The sequence below is a fragment of the Cornus florida genome, unplaced genomic scaffold, assembly GCF_030987335.1.
Source record: "Cornus florida cultivar Cherokee Brave unplaced genomic scaffold, ASM3098733v1 CherokeeBrave_3.0.0_Hap2_Chr02, whole genome shotgun sequence".
Classification (NCBI taxonomy): domain Eukaryota; kingdom Viridiplantae; phylum Streptophyta; class Magnoliopsida; order Cornales; family Cornaceae; genus Cornus; species Cornus florida.
In genome coordinates this window covers 97231397-97252497 of record NW_026775572.1, presented here as the reverse complement: position 1 = coordinate 97252497, position 21101 = coordinate 97231397, and positions in this window count along the sequence as shown.

Here is a 21101-nt window from a genome sequence, read left to right as displayed (position 1 = left end):
CTTATTTTCTTTCAAAGATTCAATCTTTATACATTGAAAAGGTCAAGTGACACAACAGGCACCTTGAGTGAGCTATTTTCATTCAAAGATTCAACCTTTACTCATTAAAACACTCTTTGTGACTCCAAAGCGAACTCGAATATGTTTAACTCAAAACTCTCATTTTCTTTCAAAGATTCAATCTTTATGCATTAAATAGGTAAAGTGACATAACAGGTACCTTGATTGAGGTACTTTCATTCAAAGATTCAATCTTTACTCATTGAAACACTCTTTGTGACGTCGAAGGGAAGTCGAATAACTGAAACTCAAAACTCTGATTTTCTTTCAAAGATTCAATCATTACGCGTCAAAAAGGTCAAGTGGCATAACAGGTACCCTGATTGAGGTATTTTCACACAAAGATTCACTCTTTACTCATTCAAACACTTTGTGTGACGTCAAAGGGAACTCGACTCTTATTTTTATCCCAAGATTCAATATTTATACACTAAAAATGTCTAGTGACTTAACAGGTGCCTTGATTGAGGTATTTTCATTCAAAGATTCAATCTTTACTCATTAAAACACTCTTTGTGACGTCAAAGGGAATTCGAATAAGTTTAGCTCAAAACTCTCAATTTCTTTCGAAGATTCAATCCTTATACCTTAAAAAAGTCGAGTGACATAATTGTTACCATAATTAGGGTATTTTCATTCAAAGATTCAATCGCTACTCATTAAAACACTCTTTGTGACATGAAATGGAACTCGAATAAGTTTAACTCAAAACTCTCACTTTCTTTCAAAGATTCAATCTTTATGCATTAAAAAGGTCAGGTGACATAACAGGTAAGTTGATTGAGGTATTTTCATTCAAAGATTCAATCTTTGCTCATTAAAACACTCTTTGGGACGTCAAAGGGAAACCGAATAAGTTTAACTCAAAACTCTCGATTTCTATCAAAGATTCAATCTTTATACATTAAAAAGTTCAAGTGACATAACAGGTACCCTGATTGTGGTATTTTCATTCAAGAATTCAATCTTTACTTATTCAAACACTCTTTGTGACGTCATAGGGAACTCGCATAAGTTTAACTCAAACCTCTCATTTTCCTTCAATGATTCAATCTTTATACATTAAAAAGGTCACGTGACATGACAGGTACCTTGATTGAGGTATTTTCATTCAAAGATTATATCTTTACTCATTAAAACACTCTTTGTGATGTCGAAGGGAACTCAAATAAATTTAACTCAAAACTCTCGTTTTCTTTCAAGGATTCAGTCTTTATACATTAAAAAGGTCTACTGGCATAGCAGGTATCTTGATTGAGGTATTTTCTTTCAAAGATTTAATCTTTACTCATTATTACACTCTTTGTGACGTCAAAGGGAACTCGAATAAGTTTAGCTCAAAACTCTAAATTTCTTTTAAATATTTAATTCTTATACATTTAAAAAGCCTAGTAACATAATAGGTACCCCAATCGAGGCATTTTCATTCAAAGATTCAATCTCTACTCATTAAAACATTCTTTGTGACGTCAAACGGAACTCGAATAAGTTTAACTCAAAACCCTCATTTTCTTTCAATGATTCAATCTTTCCGCATTAAAAAGGTCAAGAGACATAACAGGTAAGTTGATTGAGGTATTTTCATTCAAAGATTCAATCTTTACTCATTAAAACACTCTTTGGGACGTCAAACGGAAACCGAATAAGTTTAACTCAAAACTCTCAATTTCTGTCAAAGATTCAATCTTTATACGTTAAAAAGTTCTAGTGACATAACAGGTACCCTGATTGAGGTATTTTCATTCAAGAATTCAATCTTTACTTATTCAAACACTCTTTGTGATGTTAAAGGGAACTCGAATAAATTTAACTCAAACCTCTCATTTTCTTTCAATGATTCAATCTTTATACATTAAAAAGGTCACGTGACAAGACAGGTACCTTGATTGAGGCATTTTCATTAAAAGATTATATCTTTACTCATTAAAACACTCTTTGTGACGTCAAAGGTAACTCGAATAAATTTAACTCAAAACTCTCATATTCTTTCAAAGATTCAGTCTTTATACATTAAAAAGGTCTACTGACATAACAGGTACCTTGATTGAGGTATTTTCTTTCAAACATTCAATCTTTACTCATTATTACACTCTTTGTGACGTCAAAGGGAACTCGAATAAGTTTAGCTCAAAACTCTAAATTTCTTTCAAATATTTAATTTTTACACATTTAAAAAGTCTAGTGACATAATAGGTACCCTAATTGAGGTATTTTCATTCAAAGATTCAATCTCTACTCATTAAAACACTCTTTGTGACGTCAAACGGAACTCGAATAAGCTTGACTCAAAACTCTCATTTTCTTTCAATGATTCAATCTTTCCGCATTAAAAAGGTCAAGTGACATAACAGGTACCTTGATTGAGGTATTTTCATTCAAATATTCAATCCTTACTCATTAAAACACTCTTTGTGACGTCAAAGGGAACTCGAATAACTGTAACCCAAAACTCTCATTTTCTTTCAAAGATTCAATCTTTATGCGTCAAAAAGGTCAAGTGACATAACAGCTACCCTGATTGAGCTATTTTCATTAAAAGATTCAATCTTTACTCATAAAAACACTCTTTGTGACGTCTAAGGGAACTCGAATAAGTTTAACTCAAAACTCTTATTTTCTTTCAAAGATTCAATCTTTATACATTGAAAAGGTCAAGTGACACAACAGGCACCTTGAGTGAGCTATTTTCATTCAAAGATTCAACCTTTACTCATTAAAACACTCTTTGGGACTCCAAAGCGAACTCGGATATGTTTAACTCAAAACTCTCATTTTCTTTTAAAGATTCAATCTTTATGCATTAAATAGGTAAAGTGACATAACAGGTACCTTGATTGAGGTACTTTCATTCAAAGATTCAATCTTTACTCATTGAAACACTCTTTGTGACGTCGAAGGGAAGTCGAATAACTGAAACTCAAAACTCTGATTTTCTTTCAAAGATTCAATCATTACGCGTCAAAAAGGTCAAGTGGCATAACAGGTACCCTGATTGAGGTATTTTCACACAAAGATTCACTCTTTACTCATTCAAACACTTTGTGTGACGTCAAAGGGAACTCGACTCTTATTTTTATTCCAAGATTCAATATTTATACACTAAAAATATCTAGTGACTTAACAGGTGCCTTGATTGAGGTATTTTCATTCAAAGATTCAATCTTTACTCATTAAAACACTCTTTGTGACGTCAAAGGGAATTCGAATAAGTTTAGCTCAAAACTCTCAATTTCTTTCGAAGATTCAATCCTTATACCTTAAAAAAGTCGAGTGACATAATAGTTACCATAATTAGGGTATTTTCATTCAAAGATTCAATCGCTACTCATTAAAACACTCTTTGTGATATGAAATGGAACTCGAATAAGTTTAACTCAAAACTCTCACTTTCTTTCAAAGATTCAATCTTTATGCATTAAAAAGGTCAGGTGACATAACAGGTAAGTTGATTGAGGTATTTTCATTCAAAGATTCAATCTTTGCTCATTAAAACACTCTTTGGGACGTCAAAGGGAAACCGAATAAGTTTAACTCAAAACTCTCGATTTCTATCAATGATTCAATCTTTATACATTAAAAAGTTCAAGTGACATAACAGGTACCCTGATTGTGGTATTTTCATTCAAGAATTCAATCTTTACTTATTCAAACACTCTTTGTGACGTCATAGGGAACTCGCATAAGTTTAACTCAAACCTCTCATTTTCCTTCAATGATTCAATCTTTATACATTAAAAAGGTCACATGACATGACAGGTACCTTGATTGAGGTATTTTCATTCAAAGATTATATCTTTACTCATTAAAACACTCTTTGTGACGTCGAAGGGAACTCAAATAAATTTAACTCAAAACTCTCATTTTCTTTCAAGGATTCAGTCTTTATACATTAAAAAGGTCTACTGGCATAGCAGGTATCTTGATTGAGGTATTTTCTTTCAAAGATTTAATCTTTACTCATTATTACACTCTTTGTGACGTCAAAGGGAACTCGAATAAGTTTAGCTCAAAACTCTAAATTTCTTTTAAATATTTAATTCTTATACATTTAAAAAGCCTAGTGACATAATAGGTACCCCAATCGAGGCATTTTCATTCAAAGATTCAATCTCTACTCATTAAAACATTCTTTGTGACGTCAAACGGAACTCGAATAAGTTTAACTCAAAACCCTCATTTTCTTTCAATGATTCAATCTTTCCGCATTAAAAAGGTCAAGTGACATAACAGGTAAGTTGATTGAGGTATTTTCATTCAAAGATTCAATCTTTACTCATTAAAACACTCTTTGGGACGTCAAAGGGAAACCGAATAAGTTTAACTCAAAACTCTCAATTTCTGTCAAAGATTCAATCTTTATACGTTAAAAAGTTCTAGTGACATAACAGGTACCCTGATTGAGGTATTTTCATTCAAGAATTCAATCTTTACTTATTCAAACACTCTTTGTGATGTTAAAGGGAACTCGAATAAATTTAACTCAAACCTCTCATTTTCTTTCAATGATTCAATCTTTATACATTAAAAAGATCACGTGACAAGACAGGTACCTTGATTGAGGCATTTTCATTAAAAGATTATATCTTTACTCATTAAAACACTCTTTGTGACGTCAAAGGTAACTCGAATAAATTTAACTCAAAACTCTCATATTCTTTCAAAGATTCAGTCTTTATACATTAAAAAGGTCTACTGACATAACAGGTACCTTGATTGAGGTATTTTCTTTCAAACATTCAATCTTTACTCATTATTACACTATTTGTGACGTCAAAGGGAACTCGAATAAGTTTAGCTCAAAACTCTAAATTTCTTTCAAATATTTAATTCTTACACATTTAAAAAGTCTAGTGACATAATAGGTACCCTAATTGAGGTATTTTCATTCAAAGATTCAATCTCTACTCATTAAAACACTCTTTGTGATGTCAAACGGAACTCGAATAAGCTTGACTCAAAACTCTCATTTTCTTTCAATGATTCAATCTTTCCGCATTAAAAAGGTCAAGTGACATAACAGGTACCTTGATTGAGGTATTTTCATTCAAATATTCAATCCTTTGTGACGTCAAAGGGAACTCGAATAACTGTAACTCAAAACTCTCATTTTCTTTCAAAGATTCAATCTTTATGCGTCAAAAAGGTCAAGTGACATAACAGCTACCCTGATTGAGCTATTTTCATTAAAAGATTCAATCTTTACTCATTAAAACACTCTTTGTGACGTCTAAGGGAACTCGAATAAGTTTAACTCAAAACTCTTATTTTCTTTCAAAGATTCAATCTTTATACATTGAAAAGGTCAAGTGACACAACATGCACCTTGAGTGAGCTATTTTCATTCAAAGATTCAACCTTTACTCATTAAAACACTCTTTGTGACTCCAAAGCGAACTCGAATATGTTTAACTCAAAACTCTCATTTTCTTTCAAAGATTCAATCTTTATGCATTAAATAGGTAAAGTGACATAACAGGTACCTTGATTGAGGTACTTTCATTCAAAGATTCAATCTTTACTCATTGAAACACTCTTTGTGACGTCGAAGGGAAGTCGAATGACTGAAACTCAAAACTCTGATTTTCTTTCAAAGATTCAATCATTACGCGTCAAAAAGGTCAAGTGGCATAACAGGTACCCTGATTGAGGTATTTTCACACAAAGATTCACTCTTTACTCATTCAAACACTTTGTGTGACGTCAAAGGGAACTCGACTCTTATTTTTATTCCAAGATTCAATATTTATACACTAAAAATGTCTAGTGACTTAACAGGTGCCTTGATTGAGGTATTTTCATTCAAAGATTCAATCTTTACTCATTAAAACACTCTTTGTGACGTCAAAGGGAATTCGAATAAGTTTAGCTCAAAACTCTCAATTTCTTTCGAAGATTCAATCCTTATACCTTAAAAAAGTCGAGTGACATAATTTTTACCATAATTAGGGTATTTTCATTCAAAGATTCAATCGCTACTCATTAAAACACTCTTTGTGACATGAAATGGAACTCGAATAAGTTTAACTCAAAACTCTCACTTTCTTTCAAAGATTCAATCTTTATGCATTAAAAAGGTCAGGTGACATAACAGGTAAGTTGATTGAGGTATTTTCATTCAAAGATTCAATCTTTGCTCATTAAAACACTCTTTGGGACGTCAAAGGGAAACCGAATAAGTTTAACTCAAAACTCTCGATTTCTATCAAAGATTCAATCTTTATACATTAAAAAGTTCAAGTGACATAACAGGTACCCTGATTGTGGTATTTTCATTCAAGAATTCAATCTTTACTTATTCAAACACTCTTTGTGACGTCATAGGGAACTCGCATAAGTTTAACTCAAACCTCTCATTTTCCTTCAATGATTCAATCTTTATACATTAAAAAGGTCACGTGACATGACAGGTACCTTGATTGAGGTATTTTCATTCAAAGATTATATCTTTACTCATTAAAACACTCTTTGTGACGTCGAAGGGAACTCAAATAAATTTAACTCAAAACTCTCATTTTCTTTCAAGGATTCAGTCTTTATACATTAAAAAGGTCTACTGGCATAGCAGGTATCTTGATTGAGGTATTTTCTTTCAAAGATTTAATCTTTACTCATTATTACACTCTTTGTGACGTCAAAGGGAACTCGAATAAGTTTAGCTCAAAACTCTAAATTTCTTTTAAATATTTAATTCTTATACATTTAAAAAGCCTAGTGACATAATAGGTACCCCAATCGAGGCATTTTCTTTCAAAGATTCAATCTCTACTCATTAAAACATTCTTTGTGACGTCAAACGGAACTCGAATAAGTTTAACTCAAAACCCTCATTTTCTTTCAATGATTCAATCTTTCCGCATTAAAAAGGTCAAGTGACATAACAGGTAAGTTGATTGAGGTATTTTCATTCAAAGATTCAATCTTTACTCATTAAAACACTCTTTGGGACGTCAAAGGGAAACCGAATAAGTTTAACTCAAAACTCTCAATTTCTGTCAAAGATTCAATCTTTATACGTTAAAAAGTTCTAGTGACATAACAGGTACCCTGATTGAGGTATTTTCATTCAAGAATTCAATCTTTACTTATTCAAACACTCTTTGCGATGTTAAAGGGAACTCGAATAAATTTAACTCAAACCTCTCATTTTCTTTCAATGATTCAATCTTTATACATTAAAAAGGTCACGTGACAAGACAGGTACCTTGATTGAGGCATTTTCATTAAAAGATTATATCTTTACTCATTAAAACACTCTTTGTGACGTCAAAGGTAACTCGAATAAATTTAACTCAAAACTCTCATATTCTTTCAAAGATTCAGTCTTTATACATTAAAAAGGTCTACTGACATAACAGGTACCTTGATTGAGGTATTTTCTTTCAAACATTCAATCTTTACTCATTATTACACTATTTGTGTCGTCAAAGGGAACTCGAATAAGTTTAGCTCAAAACTCTAAATTTCTTTCAAATATTTAATTCTTACACATTTAAAAAGTCTAGTGACATAATAGGTACCCTAATTGAGGTATTTTCATTCAAAGATTTAATCTCTACTCATTAAAACACTCTTTGTGATGTCAAACGGAACTCGAATAAGCTTGACTCAAAACTCTCATTTTCTTTCAGTGATTCAATCTTTCCGCATTAAAAAGGTCAAGTGACATAACAGGTACCTTGATTGAGGTATTTTAATTCAAATATTCAATCCTTACTCATTAAAACACTCTTTGTGACGTCAAAGGGAACTCGAATAACTGTAACTCAAAACTCTCATTTTCTTTCAAAGATTCAATCTTTATGCGTCAAAAAGGTCAAGTGACATAACAGCTACCCTGATTGAGCTATTTTCATTAAAAGATTCAATCTTTACTCATTAAAACACTCTTTGTGACGTCTAAGGGAACTCGAATAAGTTTAACTCAAAACTCTTATTTTCTTTCAAAGATTCAATCTTTATACATTGAAAAGGTCAAGTGACACAACAGGCACCTTGAGTGAGCTATTTTCATTCAAAGATTCAACCTTTACTCATTAAAACACTCTTTGTGACTCCAAAGCGAACTCGAATATGTTTAACTCAAAACTCTCATTTTCTTTCAAAGATTCAATCTTTATGCATTAAATAGGTAAAGTGACATAACAGGTACCTTGATTGAGGTACTTTCATTCAAAGATTCAATCATTACTCATTGAAACACTCTTTGTGACGTCGAAGGGAAGTCGAATAACTGAAACTCAAAACTCTGATTTTCTTTCAAAGATTCAATCATTACGCATCAAAAAGGTCAAGTGGCATAACAGGTACCCTGATTGAGGTATTTTCACACAAAGATTCACTCTTTACTCATTCAAACACTTTGTGTGACGTCAAAGGGAACTCGACTCTTATTTTTATTCCAAGATTCAATATTTATACACTAAAAATGTCTAGTGACTTAACAGGTGCCTTGATTGAGGTATTTTCATTCAAAGATTCAATCTTTACTCATTAAAACACTCTTTGTGACGCCAAAGGGAATTCGAATAAGTTTAGCTCAAAACTCTCAATTTCTTTCGAAGATTCAATCCTTATACCTTAAAAAAGTCAAGTGACATAATAGTTACCATAATTAGGGTATTTTCATTCAAAGATTCAATCGCTACTCATTAAAACACTCTTTGTGATATGAAATGGAACTCGAATAAGTTTAACTCAAAACTCTCACTTTCTTTCAAAGATTCAATCTTTATGCATTAAAAAGGTCAGGTGACATAACAGGTAAGTTGATTGAGGTATTTTCATTCAAAGATTCAATCTTTGCTCATTAAAACACTCTTTGGGACGTCAAAGGGAAACCGAATAAGTTTAACTCAAAACTCTCGATTTCTATCAAAGATTCAATCTTTATACATTAAAAAGTTCAAGTGACATAACAGGTACCCTGATTGTGGTATTTTCATTCAAGAATTCAATCTTTACTTATTCAAACACTCTTTGTGACGTCATAGGGAACTCGCATAAGTTTAACTCAAACCTCTCATTTTCCTTCAATGATTCAATCTTTATACATTAAAAAGGTCACGTGACATGACAGGTACCTTGATTGAGGTATTTTCATTCAAAGATTATATCTTTACTCATTAAAACACTCTTTGTGACGTCGAAGGGAACTCAAATAAATTTAACTCAAAACTCTCATTTTCTTTCAAGGATTCAGTCTTTATACATTAAAAAGGTCTACTGGCATAGCAGGTATCTTGATTGAGGTATTTTCTTTCAAAGATTTAATCTTTACTCATTATTACACTCTTTGTGACGTCAAAGGGAACTCGAATAAGTTTAGCTCAAAACTCTAAATTTCTTTTAAATATTTAATTCTTATACATTTAAAAAGCCTAGTGACATAATAGGTACCCCAATCGAGGCATTTTCATTCAAAGATTCAATCTCTACTCATTAAAACATTCTTTGTGACGTCAAACGGAACTCGAATAAGTTTAACTCAAAACCCTCATTTTCTTTCAATGATTTAATCTTTCCGCATTAAAAAGGTCAAGTGACATAACAGGTAAGTTGATTGAGGTATTTTCATTCAAAGATTCAATCTTTACTCATTAAAACACTCTTTGGGACGTCAAAGGGAAACCGAATAAGTTTAACTCAAAACTCTCAATTTCTGTCAAAGATTCAATCTTTATACGTTAAAAAGTTCCAGTGACATAACAGGTACCCTGATTGAGGTATTTTCATTCAAGAATTCAATCTTTACTTATTCAAACACTCTTTGTGATGTTAAAGGGAACTCGAATAAATTTAACTCAAACCTCACATTTTCTTTCAATGATTCAATCTTTATACATTAAAAAGGTCACGTGACAAGACAGGTACCTTGATTGAGGCATTTTCATTAAAAGATTATATCTTTACTCATTAAAACACTCTTTGTGACGTCAAAGGTAACTCGAATAAATTTAACTCAAAACTCTCATATTCTTTCAAAGATTCAGTCTTTATACATTAAAAAGGTCTACTGACATAACAGGTACCTTGATTGAGGTATTTTCTTTCAAACATTCAATCTTTACTCATTATTACACTATTTGTGACGTCAAAGGGAACTCGAATAAGTTTAGCTCAAAACTCTAAATTTCTTTCAAATATTTAATTCTTACACATTTAAAAAGTCTAGTGACATAATAGGTACCCTAATTGAGGTATTTTCATTCAAAGATTTAATCTCTACTCATTAAAACACTCTTTGTGATGTCAAACGGAACTCGAATAAGCTTGACTCAAAACTCTCATTTTCTTTCAATGATTCAATCTTTCCGCATTAAAAAGGTCAAGTGACATAACAGGTACCTTGATTGAGGTATTTTAATTCAAATATTCAATCCTTACTCATTAAAACACTCTTTGTGACGTCAAAGGGAACTCGAATAACTGTAACTCAAAACTCTCATTTTCTTTCAAAGATTCAATCTTTATGCGTCAAAAAGGTCAAGTGACATAACAGCTACCCTGATTGAGCTATTTTCATTAAAAGATTCAATCTTTACTCATTAAAACACTCTTTGTGACGTCTAAGGGAACTCGAATAAGTTTAACTCAAAACTCTTATTTTCTTTCAAAGATTCAATCTTTATACATTGAAAAGGTCAAGTGACACAACAGGCACCTTGAGTGAGCTATTTTCATTCAAAGATTCAACCTTTACTCATTAAAACACTCTTTGTGACTCCAAAGCGAACTCGAATATGTTTAACTCAAAACTCTCATTTTCTTTCAAAGATTCAATCTTTATGCATTAAATAGGTAAAGTGACATAACAGGTACCTTGATTGAGGTACTTTCATTCAAAGATTCAATCATTACTCATTGAAACACTCTTTGTGACGTCGAAGGGAAGTCGAATAACTGAAACTCAAAACTCTGATTTTCTTTGAAAGATTCAATCATTACGCATTAAAAAGGTCAAGTGGCATAACAGGTACCCTGATTGAGGTATTTTCACACAAAGATTCACTCTTTACTCATTCAAACACTTTGTGTGACGTCAAAGGGAACTCGACTCTTATTTTTATTCCAAGATTCAATATTTATACACTAAAAATGTCTAGTGACTTAACAGGTGCCTTGATTGAAGTATTTTCATTCAAAGATTCAATCTTTACTCATTAAAACACTCTTTGTGACGTCAAAGGGAATTCGAATAAGTTTAGCTCAAAACTCTCAATTTCTTTCGAAGATTCAATCCTTATACCTTAAAAAAGTCGAGTGACATAATAGTTACCATAATTAGGGTATTTTCATTCTAAGATTCAATCGCTACTCATTAAAACACTCTTTGTGATATGAAATGGAACTCGAATAAGTTTAACTCAAAACTCTCACTTTCTTTCAAAGATTCAATCTTTATGCATTAAAAAGGTCAGGTGACATAACAGGTAAGTTGATTGAGGTATTTTCATTCAAAGATTCAATCTTTGCTCATTAAAACACTCTTTGGGACGTCAAAGGGAAACCGAATAAGTTTAACTCAAAACTCTCGATTTCTATCAAAGATTCAATCTTTATACATTAAAAAGTTCAAGTGACATAACAGGTACCCTGATTGTGGTATTTTCATTCAAGAATTCAATCTTTACTTATTCAAACACTCTTTGTGACGTCATAGGGAACTCGCATAAGTTTAACTCAAACCTCTCATTTTCCTTCAATGATTCAATCTTTATACATTAAAAAGGTCACGTGACATGACAGGTACCTTGATTGAGGTATTTTCATTCAAAGATTATATCTTTACTCATTAAAACACTCTTTGTGACGTCGAAGGGAACTCAAATAAATTTAACTCAAAACTCTCATTTTCTTTCAAGGATTCAGTCTTTATACATTAAAAAGGTCTACTGGCATAGCAGGTATCTTGATTGAGGTATTTTCTTTCAAAGATTTAATCTTTACTCATTATTACACTCTTTGTGACGTCAAAGGGAACTCGAATAAGTTTAGCTCAAAACTCTAAATTTCTTTTAAATATTTAATTCTTATACATTTAAAAAGCCTAGTGACATAATAGGTACCCCAATCGAGGCATTTTCATTCAAAGATTCAATCTCTACTCATTAAAACATTCTTTGTGACGTCAAACGGAACTCGAATAAGTTTAACTCAAAACCCTCATTTTCTTTCAATGATTTAATCTTTCCGCATTAAAAAGGTCAAGTGACATAACAGGTAAGTTGATTGAGGTATTTTCATTCAAAGATTCAATCTTTACTCATTAAAACACTCTTTGGGACGTCAAAGGGAAACCGAATAAGTTTAACTCAAAACTCTCAATTTCTGTCAAAGATTCAATCTTTATACGTTAAAAAGTTCTAGTGACATAACAGGTACCCTGATTGAGGTATTTTTATTCAAGAATTCAATCTTTACTTATTCAAACACTCTTTGTGATGTTAAAGGGAACTCGAATAAATTTAACTCAAACCTCACATTTTCTTTCAATGATTCAATCTTTATACATTAAAAAGGTCACGTGACAAGACAGGTACCTTGATTGAGGCATTTTCATTAAAAGATTATATCTTTACTCATTAAAACACTCTTTGTGACGTCAAAGGTAACTCGAATAATTTTAACTCAAAACTCTCATATTCTTTCAAAGATTCAGTCTTTATACATTAAAAAGGTCTACTGACATAACAGGTACCTTGATTGAGGTATTTTCTTTCAAACATTCAATCTTTACTCATTATTACACTATTTGTGACGTCAAAGGGAACTCGAATAAGTTTAGCTCAAAACTCTAAATTTCTTTCAAATATTTAATTCTTATACATTTAAAAAGTCTAGTGACATAATAGGTACCCTAATTGAGGTATTTTCATTCAAAGATTCAATCTCTACTCATTAAAACACTCTTTGTGACGTCAAACGGAACTCGAATAAGCTTGACTCAAAACTCTCATTTTCTTTCGGTGATTCAATCTTTCCGCATTAAAAAGGTCAAGTGACATAACAGGTACCTTGATTGAGGTATTTTCATTCAAATATTCAATCCTTACTCATTAAAACACTCTTTGTGACGTCAAAGGGAACTCGAATAACTGTAACTCAAAACTCTCATTTTCTTTCAAAGATTCAATCTTTATGCGTCAAAAAGGTCAAGTGACATAACAGCTACCCTGATTGAGCTATTTTCATTAAAAGATTCAATCTTTACTCATTAAAACACTCTTTGTGACGTCTAAGGGAACTCGAATAAGTTTAACTCAAAACTCTTATTTTCTTTCAAAGATTCAATCTTTATACATTGAAAAGGTCAAGTGACACAACAGGCACCTTGAGTGAGCTATTTTCATTCAAAGATTCAACCTTTACTCATTAAAACACTCTTTGTGACTCCAAAGCGAACTCGAATATGTTTAACTCAAAACTCTCATTTTCTTTCAAAGATTCAATCTTTATGCATTAAATAGGTCAAGTGACATAACAGGTACCTTGATTGAGGTACTTTCATTCAAAGATTTAATCTTTACTCATTGAAACACTCTTTGTGACGCCGAAGGGAAGTCGAATAACTGAAACTCAAAACTCTGATTTTCTTTCAAAGATTCAATCATTACGCATCAAAAAGGTCAAGTGGCATAACAGGTACCTTGATTGAGGTATTTTCACACAAAGATTCACTCTTTACTCATTCAAACACTTTGTGTGACGTCAAAGGGAACTCGACTCTTATTTTTATTCCAAGATTCAATATTTATACACTAAAAATGTCTAGTGACTTAACAGGTGCCTTGATTGAGGTATTTTCATTCAAAGATTCAATCTTTACTCATTAAAACACTCTTTGTGACGTCAAAGGGAATTCGAATAAGTTTAGCTCAAAACTCTCAATTTCTTTCGAAGATTCAATCCTTATACCTTAAAAAAGTCGAGTGACATAATAGTTACCATAATTAGGGTATTTTCATTCAAAGATTCAATCGCTACTCATTAAAACACTCTTTGTGATATGAAATGGAATTCGAATAAGTTTAACTCAAAACTCTCACTTTCTTTCAAAGATTCAATCTTTATGCATTAAAAAGGTCAGGTGACATAACAGGTAAGTTGATTGAGGTATTTTCATTCAAAGATTCAATCTTTGCTCATTAAAACACTCTTTGGGACGTCAAAGGGAAACCGAATAAGTTTAACTCAAAACTCTCGATTTCTATCAAAGATTCAATCTTTATACATTAAAAAGTTCAAGTGACATAACAGGTACCCTGGTTGTGGTATTTTCATTCAAGAATTCAATCTTTACTTATTCAAACACTCTTTGTGACGTCATAGGGAACTCGCATAAGTTTAACTCAAACCTCTCATTTTCCTTCAATGATTCAATCTTTATACATTAAAAAGGTCACGTGACATGACAGGTACCTTGATTGAGGTATTTTCATTCAAAGATTATATCTTTACTCATTAAAACACTCTTTGTGACGTCGAAGGGAACTCAAATAAATTTAACTTAAAACTCTCATTTTCTTTCAAGGATTCAGTCTTTATACATTAAAAAGGTCTACTGGCATAGCAGGTATCTTGATTGAGGTATTTTCTTTCAAAGATTTAATCTTTACTCATTATTACACTCTTTGTGACGTCAAAGGGAACTCGAATAAGTTTAGCTCAAAACTCTAAATTTCTTTTAAATATTTAATTCTTATACATTTAAAAAGCCTAGTGACATAATAGGTACCCCAATCGAGGCATTTTCATTCAAAGATTCAATCTCTACTCATTAAAACATTCTTTGTGACGTCAAACGGAACTCGAATAAGTTTAACTCAAAACCCTCATTTTCTTTCAATGATTCAATCTTTCCGCATTAAAAAGGTCAAGTGACATAACAGGTAAGTTGATTGAGGTATTTTCATTCAAAGATTCAATCTTTACTCATTAAAACACTCTTTGGGACGTCAAAGGGAAACCGAATAAGTTTAACTCAAAACTCTCAATTTCTGTCAAAGATTCAATCTTTATACGTTAAAAAGTTCTAGTGACATAACAGGTACCCTGATTGAGGTATTTTCATTCAAGAATTCAATCTTTACTTATTCAAACACTCTTTGTGATGTTAAAGGGAACTCGAATAAATTTAACTCAAACCTCTCATTTTCTTTCAATGATTCAATCTTTATACATTAAAAAGGTCACGTGACAAGACAGGTACCTTGATTGAGGCATTTTCATTAAAAGATTATATCTTTACTCATTAAAACACTCTTTGTGACGTCAAAGGTAACTCGAATAAATTTAACTCAAAACTCTCATATTCTTTCAAAGATTCAGTCTTTATACATTAAAAAGGTCTACTGACATAACAGGTACCTTGATTGAGGTATTTTCTTTCAAACATTCAATCTTTACTCATTTTTACACTCTTTGTGACGTCAAAGGGAACTCGAATAAGTTTAGCTCAAAATTCTAAATTTCTTTCAAATATTTAATTCTTACACATTTAAAAAGTCTAGTGACATAATAGGTACCCTAATTGAGGTATTTTCATTCAAAGATTCAATCTCTACTCATTAAAACACTCTTTGTGACGTCAAACGGAACTCGAATAAGCTTGACTCAAAACTCTCATTTTCTTTCAATGATTCAATCTTTCCGCATTAAAAAGGTCAAGTGACATAACTGGTACCTTGATTGAGGTATTTTCATTCAAATATTCAATCCTTACTCATTAAAACACTCTTTGTGACGTCAAAGGGAACTCGAATAACTGTAACTCAAAACTCTCATTTTCTTTCAAAGATTCAATCTTTATGCGTCAAAAAGGTCAAGTGACATAACAGCTACCCTGATTGAGCTATTTTCATTAAAAGATTCAATCTTTACTCATTAAAACACTCTTTGTGACGTCTAAGGGAACTCGAATAAGTTTAACTCAAAACTCTTATTTTCTTTCAAAGATTCAATCTTTATACATTGAAAAGGTCAAGTGACACAACAGGCACCTTGAGTGAGCTATTTTCATTCAAAGATTCAACCTTTACTCATTAAAACACTCTTTGTGACTCCAAAGCGAACTCGAATATGTTTAACTCAAAACTCTCATTTTCTTTCAAAGATTCAATCTTTATGCATTAAATAGGTCAAGTGACATAACAGGTACCTTGATTGAGGTACTTTCATTCAAAGATTCAATCTTTACTCATTGAAACACTCTTTGTGACGTCGAAGGGAAGTCGAATAACTGAAACTCAAAACTCTGATTTTCTTTCAAAGATTCAATCATTACGCGTCAAAAAGGTCAAGTGGCATAACAGGTACCTTGATTGAGGTACTTTCACACAAAGATTCACTCTTTACTCATTCAAACACTTTGTGTGACGTCAAAGGGAACTCGACTCTTATTTTTATTCCAAGATTCAATATTTATACACTAAAAATGTCTAGTGACTTAACAGGTGCCTTGATTGAGGTATTTTCATTCAAAGATTCAATCTTTACTCATTAAAACACTCTTTGTGACGTCAAAGGGAATTCGAATAAGTTTAGCTCAAAACTCTCAATTTCTTTCGAAGATTCAATCCTTATACCTTAAAAAAGTCGAGTGACATAATAGTTACCATAATTAGGGTATTTTCATTCAAAGATTCAATCGCTACTCATTAAAACACTCTTTGTGATATGAAATGGAACTCAAATAAGTTTAACTCAAAACTCTCACTTTCTTTCAAAGATTCAATCTTTATGCATTAAAAAGGTCAGGTGACATAACAGGTAAGTTGATTGAGGTATTTTCATTCAAAGATTCAATCTTTGCTCATTAAAACACTCTTTGGGACGTCAAAGGGAAACTGAATAAGTTTAACTCAAAACTCTCGATTTCTATCAAAGATTCAATCTTTATATATTAAAAAGTTCAAGTGACATAACAGGTACCCTGATTGTGGTATTTTCATTCAAGAATTCAATCTTTACTTATTCAAACACTCTTTGTGACGTCATAGGGAACTCGCATAAGTTTAACTCAAACCTCTCATTTTCCTTCAATGATTCAATCTTTATACATTAAAAAGGTCACGTGACATGACAGGTACCTTGATTGAGGTATTTTCATTCAAAGATTATATCTTTACTCATTAAAACACTCTTTGTGACGTCGAAGGGAACTCAAATAAATTTTACTCAAAACTCTCATTTTCTTTCAAGGATTCAGTCTTTATACATTAAAAAGGTCTACTGGCATAGCAGGTATCTTGATTGAGGTATTTTCTTTCAAAGATTTAATCTTTACTCATTATTACACTCTTTGTGACGTTAAAGGGAACTCGAATATGTTTAGCTCAAAACTCTAAATTTCTTTTAAATATTTAATTCTTATACATTTAAAAAGCCTAGTGACATAATAGGTACCCCAATCGAGGCATTTTCATTCAAAGATTCAATCTCTACTCATTAAAACATTCTTTGTGACGTCAAACGGAACTCGAATAAGTTTAACTCAAAACCCTCATTTTCTTTCAATGATTTAATCTTTCCGCATTAAAAAGGTCAAGTGACATAACAGGTAAGTTGATTGAGGTATTTTCATTCAAAGATTCAATCTTTACTCATTAAAACACTCTTTGGGACGTCAAAGGGAAACCGAATAAGTTTAACTCAAAACTCTCAATTTCTGTCAAAGATTCAATCTTTATACGTTAAAAAGTTCTAGTGACATAACAGGTACCCTGATTGAGGTATTTTCATTCAAGAATTCAATCTTTACTTATTCAAACACTCTTTGTGATGTTAAAGGGAACTCGAATAAATTTAACTCAAACCTCACATTTTCTTTCAATGATTCAATCTTTATACATTAAAAAGGTCACGTGACAAGACAGGTACCTTGATTGAGGCATTTTCATTAAAAGATTATATCTTTACTCATTAAAACACTCTTTGTGACGTCAAAGGTAACTCGAATAAATTTAACTCAAAACTCTCATATTCTTTCAAAGATTCAGTCTTTATACATTAAAAAGGTCTACTGACATAACAGGTACCTTGATTGAGGTATTTTCTTTCAAACATTCAATCTTTACTCATTATTACACTATTTGTGACGTCAAAGGGAACTCGAATAAGTTTAGCTCAAAACTCTAAATTTCTTTCAAATATTTAATTCTTATACATTTAAAAAGTCTAGTGACATAATAGGTACCCTAATTGAGGTATTTTCATTCAAAGATTCAATCTCTACTCATTAAAACACTCTTTGTGACGTCAAACGGAACTCGAATAAGCTTGACTCAAAACTCTCATTTTCTTTCAGTGATTCAATCTTTCCGCATTAAAAAGGTCAAGTGACATAACAGGTACCTTGATTGAGGTATTTTCATTCAAATATTCAATCCTTACTCATTAAAACACTCTTTGTGACGTCAAAGGGAACTCGAATAACTGTAACTCAAAACTCTCATTTTCTTTCAAAGATTCAATCTTTATGCGTCAAAAAGGTCAAGTGACATAACAGCTACCCTGATTGAGCTATTTTCATTAAAAGATTCAATCTTTACTCATTAAAACACTCTTTGTGACGTCTAAGGGAACTCGAATAAGTTTAACTCAAAACTCTTATTTTCTTTCAAAGATTCAATCTTTATACATTGAAAAGGTCAAGTGACACAACAGGCACCTTGAGTGAGCTATTTTCATTCAAAGATTCAACCTTTACTCATTAAAACACTCTTTGTGACTCCAAAGCGAACTCGAATATGTTTAACTCAAAACTCTCATTTTCTTTCAAAGATTCAATCTTTATGCATTAAATAGGTCAAGTGACATAACAGGTACCTTGATTGAGGTACTTTCATTCAAAGATTTAATCTTTACTCATTGAAACACTCTTTGTGACGCCGAAGGGAAGTCGAATAACTGAAACTCAAAACTCTGATTTTCTTTCAAAGATTCAATCATTACGCATCAAAAAGGTCAAGTGGCATAACAGGTACCTTGATTGAGGTATTTTCACACAAAGATTCACTCTTTACTCATTCAAACACTTTGTGTGACGTCAAAGGGAACTCGACTCTTATTTTTATTCCAAGATTCAATATTTATACACTAAAAATGTCTAGTGACTTAACAGGTGCCTTGATTGAGGTATTTTCATTCAAAGATTCAATCTTTACTCATTAAAACACTCTTTGTGACGTCAAAGGGAATTCGAATAAGTTTAGCTCAAAACTCTCAATTTCTTTCGAAGATTCAATCCTTATACCTTAAAAAAGTCGAGTGACATAATAGTTACCATAATTAAGGTATTTTCATTCAAAGATTCAATCGCTACTCATTAAAACACTCTTTGTGATATGAAATGGAACTCGAATAAGTTTAACTCAAAACTCTCACTTTCTTTCAAAGATTCAATCTTTATGCATTAAAAAGGTCAGGTGACATAACAGGTAAGTTGATTGAGGTATTTTCATTCAAAGATTCAATCTTTGCTCATTAAAACACTCTTTGGGACGTCAAAGGGAAACCGAATAAGTTTAACTCAAAACTCTCGATTTCTATCAAAGATTCAATCTTTATACATTAAAAAGTTCAAGTGACATAACAGGTACCCTGATTGTGGTATTTTCATTCAAGAATTCAATCTTTACTTATTCAAACACTCTTTGTGACGTCATAGGGAACTCGCATAAGTTTAACTCAAACCTCTCATTTTCCTTCAATGATTCAATCTTTATACATTAAAAAGGTCACGTGACATGACAGGTACCTTGATTGAGGTATTTTCATTCAAAGATTATATCTTTACTCATTAAAACACTCTTTGTGACGTCGAAGGGAACTCAAATAAATTTAACTCAAAACTCTCATTTTCTTTCAAGGATTCAGTCTTTATACATTAAAAAGGTCTACTGGCATAGCAGGTATCTTGATTGAGGTATTTTCTTTCAAAGATTTAATCTTTACTCATTATTACACTCTTTGTGACGTCAAAGGGAACTCGAATAAGTTTAGCTCAAAACTCTAAATTTCTTTTAAATATTTAATTCTTATACATTTAAAAAGCCTAGTGACATAATAGGTACCCCAATCGAGGCATTTTCATTCAAAGATTCAATCTCTACTCATTAAAACATTCTTTGTGACGTCAAACGGAACTCGAATAAGTTTAACTCAAAACCCTCATTTTCTTTCAATGATTCAATCTTTCCGCATTAAAAAGGTCAAGTGACATAACAGGTAAGTTGATTGAGGTATTTTCATTCAAAGATTCAATCTTTACTCATTAAAATACTCTTTGGGACGTCAAAGGGAAACCGAATAAGTTTAACTCAAAACTCTCAATTTCTGTCAAAGATTCAATCTTTATACGTTAAAAAGTTCTAGTGACATAACAGGTACCCTGATTGAGGTATTTTCATTCAAGAATTCGATCTTTACTTATTCAAACACTCTTTGTGATGTTAAAGGGAACTCGAATAAATTTAACTCAAACCTCTCATTTTCTTTCAATGATTCAATCTTTATACATTAAAAAGGTCACGTGACAAGACAGGTACCTTGATTGAGGCATTTTCATTAAAAGATTATATCTTTACTCATTAAAACACTCTTTGTGACGTCAAAGGTAACTCGAATAAATTTAACTCAAAACTCTCATATTCTTTCAAAGATTCAGTCTTTATACATTAAAAAGGTCTACTGACATAACAGGTACCTTGATTGAGGTATTTTCTTTCAAACATTCAATCTTTACTCATTATTACACTATTTGTGACGTTAAAGGGAACTCGAATAAGTTTAGCTCAAAACTCTAAATTTCTTTCAAATATTTAATTCTTATACATTTAAAAAGTCTAGTGACATAATAGGTACCCTAATTGAGGTATTTTCATTCAAAGATTCAATCTCTACTCATTAAAACACTCTTTCTGACGTCAAACGGAACTCGAATAAGCTTGACTCAAAACTCTCATTTTCTTTCAGTGATTCAATCTTTCCGCATTAAAAAGGTCAAGTGACATAACAGGTACCTTGATTGAGGTATTTTCATT